This window comes from Macaca mulatta, chromosome X (genome assembly GCF_049350105.2).
Source record: "Macaca mulatta isolate MMU2019108-1 chromosome X, T2T-MMU8v2.0, whole genome shotgun sequence".
Lineage (NCBI taxonomy): Eukaryota > Metazoa > Chordata > Mammalia > Primates > Cercopithecidae > Macaca > Macaca mulatta.
In genome coordinates this window covers 77,826,404-77,831,845 of record NC_133426.1, presented here as the reverse complement: position 1 = coordinate 77,831,845, position 5,442 = coordinate 77,826,404, and positions in this window count along the sequence as shown.

The window sequence follows — 5,442 nt, the reverse complement described above, 5'->3', positions numbered from 1 at the left end:
GGTGGCTCACGCCTGTAATTCCAGCACTTTAGGAGGCCAAGGTGGGTGAATTTCTTGAGGCCAGGAGTTCGAAACCAGCCTGGCCAACATGGTGAAACCCTGCTTCTACTAAAAATACAAAAATTATCTGGGCGTGGTGGCGCAGGCCTGTCATCCCAGCTACTCGGGTGGCTGAGGCATGAGAATCACTTGAACCCAGGAGGCAGAGGTTGCAGTGAGCCAAAATTGCACCACTGCACTCTACCCTGGGTGACAGAGCAAGACTCTCTCTTGAAGAAAACAACAAAAAGCGGTTTACAAATAGATAACTCATTGTAAGAAGGGACAAGACAATTATTGAAGATGTAGCTGGCAGCTGGAGACCACCTATTTTTTTCTTTTTTTTTGAGACAGGGTCTGACTCTTTGTTTTTGTTTTTGAGATGGAGTCTTGCTCTGTCACCCAGGCTGGAGTGCAGTGGCACAATCTCGGCTCACTGTAACCTCCGCCTCCTGGGTTCAAGCAATTCTCCTGCTTCAGCCTCTCGAGTAGCTGTGACTATAGGCACGCACCACCATGCCTGGGTAATTCTTTTAATTTTTCTTTCTTTTTTTTTTTTTTTTTTTTTTTTTTTAAAGTAGAGACAGGGTTTTGCCATGTTGGACAGGCTGGTCTTGAACTCCTGGCTTCAAGTGATCCGCCCACCTCAGCCTCCCAAAGTGCTGGGATTACAGGTGCGTACTACCATGCCTGGCCCTGAGACAGGGTCTGACTCTCGTCACCCAGGCTAGAGTGCAGTGGTCCAATCTCAGCTCACTGCAACCTCTCCCTCTGGGGCTCAAGCTATCCTCCCACCTCAGCCTTCCGATTACTGGGACTACAGGCACACATTACAACGCCCAGCTAATTTTTGTATTTTTTGTAGAAATGGTTTCACGGCCAGGCGCAGTAGCTCACGCCTGTAATCCCAGCACTTTTGGAGGCCGAGGCGGGCGAATCACGAGGTCAGGAGATCGAGACCATCCTGGCTAACACGGTGAAACCTCGTCTCTACTAAAACTACAAAAAATTAGCAGGGCGTGGTGGCATGCTATGCTTGTTTTAAAACAAGGCAAAGCAAAACTTACAACTCCAAAACCCTGTAGTCCCAGCTACTCAGGAGGCTGAGGCAGGAGAATGGCATGAACCTGGGAGGCGGAGCTTGCAGTGAGCCGAGTTCGTGGCACTGCACTCCAGCCTGGGCGACAGAGGGAGACTCTGTCTCAAAAAAAGAAACAGGGTTTTACCATATTGCCCAGACTGGTCTCTAACTCTTGAGCTCCAGCCCACCTCGGCCTCCCAAAGTGCTGGGATTACAGATGTGAGCCATCATACCCGGCCTTTCCTCAGTTCATTATGTAAAAAAACTGCATTTGACTGCTTAAATTCTCAGGACCCTCAGTTCTTTCAGGATGGACTAAATTGCTGGTATCATTGCAAAAGTGTGTTGGCCAGGTGCGGTGGCTCATGCCTGTAACCCCAGCACTTTGGGAGGTTGAGGCTGGCAGATCACCTGAGGTCAGGAGTTCAAGACCAGCCTGGACAACATGGTGAGACCCCATCTCTACTAAAAACACAGAAATTAGCCAGGTGTTTTTATGGCTCATACCTGTAATCCCAGCTACTCGGGAGGCTGAGACACAAGAATCACTTGAACCCAGAAGGCAGAGCTTGCAGTGAGCTGAGATCATACCACTACACTCCAGCCTGGGTGACAGAATGAGACTGTGTCTTAAATATTAATACATAAATAATAAAAATGAACTTTCCTAATAACTCAGGACCTACCCATCTAGGAATAAACCATCCTAGCCATGAGAGAACAGACAAAACCTGGAACCAGAGACTCATTTTCTTCTAAAGTGCTTTCTCCAGAAGATTTTTAAAAATAAAAAGGAGGGAAATGTGAAAGGAAAATAGCTTGGGTCCCCAAAATCACTAAGCTAAAGGGAAAAGTCAAACTGGGAACTGCTTAGAGCAAACCTGCCTCCCTTTTTATTCAAAGTCATCCCTCTGCTCACTGAGATAAATGCATATCTGATTGCCACCTTTGGAGAGGCTAATCAGAAACTCAAAAGAATACAACCATTTGTCTCTTATTTACCTATGACCTGAAAGCACCCCCCCTGATTGGAGATGTCCCGCCTTTCCAGACTGAACCAATGTTCATCTGACATATGTTCATTGATGTCTCATTTCTCCTAAAATATATAAAACCAAACTGCTCTGACTACCTTGGGCACATGTTTTCAGGACTTCCAGAGGCTGTGTCACGGGCTCACATCCTCAATCTTGGCAAAATAAAACTTTCTAAATTAACTGAAACTTGTCTCAAATTTTCAGGGTTCACATGTCCAACCTGGACTCGCCACAGCCATTAGACAACCAATGGTGTCAACAGTGAAGAGCTATCCAAAGTTAAGGGTACAGTGATGAAAGAAAAGCAAAAAAAAAAAGAAAGAAAAAAACAACAAACACTTTAGCCCATGGTGAGGGAAAAGAGAAACCAGAAGAAAAGGAAGGAGAATAGGAAGCTTATGTAACCTTTTATCTTCTATCAATACTTGATATCTGCTTGACTTTCAGGTTCCAGATTCTCCAAGAGTAGGCTTGACAGATTTATCAAATAAAAACACGAGATGGCCCATTAAATTTGAATTTCAGATAAACAATAATGTTTTAGTGTATGTTCCAAATATTGCATGGTATATACACTGAAAATTTTCTGTTGAAAAAAATACAGAATTTGGGGATTTAGAAAAATTATAGAAAATTATCTGTTTATTTGAAGTTCAAATTTAACAGGGCATTGGGTATTTTATCTGTCAGCCCTGTGCAGGAGGCTGTGCCGACCAAACCTTGTCAAAGAACAACAGGGAGGCTACCACAGAACAAAGCACAGACACTTTACCCACTGCAGGGGGTGGGGACCATGCAATCCCTTAGCTTCATTTCCTAAACTCTCAAAAACCCAATGCTATTTGACGGGGAGCATGTGTGCACAGTGGAGTTATCAACCACTGTGCACCAGGTGAAGAAGTAAGTTTTCCTTCCGAATCAAATGAAAAAGGTGGAAAATACAAGCAGGGAAGAGAAGCAGGCCCACTAGGACATGGAATCTGACTCTTATTGCCCTGGGGCAAGCTTAGCAACTCCAGCAAAACTTGAACTCCTTTATAACCACAAGGGGAATGACCTCAGTGGCTAGAGATATGGATCTGGGACGCGCTCAGTGGCTTACATCTGTAATCCCAGCACTTTGGGAAGCAGAGACGGGTGGATCACCAGGGGTCAGGAGTTCCAGACCAGTCTGGCCAACATGCTGAAACGCCGTCTCTACTAAAAATACAAAAATTAGTTGGGCGTGGTGGTGGGCACCTGTAATCCCAGCTACTCGGGAGGCTGAGGCAGGAAAATCGCTTGAGCCCAGGAGGTGGAGGTTGCAGTGAGCTGAGATAGTGCCACTGCACTCCAGCCTGAGCGACAAAGTGAGACTCCATCTCAAAAAAACAAAGGATCAAACATGCTAAAACTTTTGGAGCAACTAAAAGACCTCAAAAGGCACACAGAGCTGAATAAATACACAGGGAGATGTTCCGAGCAGGGAAGGACAGGAAGCAAGCATGACAGCCTGTGTAGACTCAAGCTAAACCCAGACACGAGGGCAAAAGAGAAGTCTCAGAAAAAGCACAGAACTCCAACAATGACTGGCAGGACAGTATTTTATTTGTTAGTTTTATTTAGGGGCTTAACTTATTTTTTTTCTCCTTTTTCTTTTAATAGAGATGGGGGTCTCCCTATGTTGCCTAGGCCGCTCTGGAACTCCTGGCCTCAAGCAATCCTCCTGCCTCGGCCTTGTGAGTAGCTGGGGTTACAGGAGTGAGCAACTGCACCCTATTGGAGGTTAACCTTGAGTGGTCTGTCCTTAAAGCTGAAAGTGAGAGGGGCCACAGGGAAGACTCAGACATAAGCTTTTTTTCAGAGGGATTGGTAATTCCACATCACAAGGCCCATAGTGCTATCAGAATGTGATAGCAGATCTCACTGTCAGATCCCACCTCCAATGCACTATCATGACTAAGGGCCAGACCCATCTCCTAAAGCAGAGGAACAAATAAGACTATGCTGATAAACATTTGTCTCAAAGGCATGAAGAGGATAACACCAAAAGAACAAGACTACATTATGCTTTTTGGTTTTACAGCCTCTTCCTTGGAAATTCCTAGTTCCCATTAACCCAGCTTCTTTGAAATGGTGTCGGCCAGGCACGGTGGCTCATGCCTGTAATCCCAACACTTTGGGAGGCTGAGGTGGGTGGATCATGAGGTCATGAGTTCAAGACCAGCCTAGCCAAGATGGTGAAACCCTGTTTCTACTAAAAATACAAAAATTAGCTCGGTGCAGTGGCAGGTGCCTGTAATCCTAGCTGCTTAGGAGTCTGAGGCAGAGAATTGCTTGAACCCAGGAGGCGGAGGTTGCAGTGAGCCGAGATTATGCCACTGCACTCCAGCCTGGGCGACAGAGCGAGACTCCATCTGAAAAGAAAAAAAAAAAATGATGTCACCAGACATATTAATAGGTGTTGCATGGGACCAAAAAAAAAAAATTCAGTGGTGAAATAAGTTTGAGAAATGTTTCATACGTCACATTAACTTATAAAGTCTTGCCATTAAAGAACCTGTTCAGTTTTATTTATTTATTTGTTCATTTTTGAGACAGAGTCTCCCTTTGTCACCCAGGCTGGAGTACAGTGGTACAAACCCAGCTCACAGCAGCCTCGACCTCCCAGGCTCAAGTGATCCTCCCACCTCAGCCCCTCAAGTAGCTGGGACTACAGGCGCACACCACCACACCCGGCTAATATTCACTTTTTTTTTTTTTTTTTTTTTTTGAGACGGAGTCTCACTCTGTCGCCCAGGCGGGAGTGCAGTGGCCGGATCTCAGCTCACTGCAAGCTCCGCCTCCCGGGTTTTACGCCATTCTCCTGCCTCAGCCTCCCGAGTAGCTGGGACTACAGGCGCCCGCCGCCTCGCCCGGCTAGTTTTTTGTATTTTTTAGTAGAGACGGGGTTTCACCGTGTTAGCCAGGATGGTCTCGATCTCCTGACCTCGTGATCTGCCCGTCTCGGCCTCCCAAAGTGCTGGGATTACAAATATTCACATATTTTGTAGAGACGGTTTTGCCATGTTGCCCAGGTTGGTCTCAAACTCCTGAGCTCAAGCCATCTACATGCTTTGGCATCCCGAAGTGCTGGGATTATAGGCATGAGCAACCGCGCTCACCACTATTTTAAATTGCTGGTTCTTGAACCTATTTGATGACAGAACCGTTTTTTCCCCCTTTTTTTTTTTTTTTTTTAAATCCCAGTAGGAAGAACAGAGTTCTGTTCTTCTGACAGAACTCTTCTAAGGAACATCTATTACC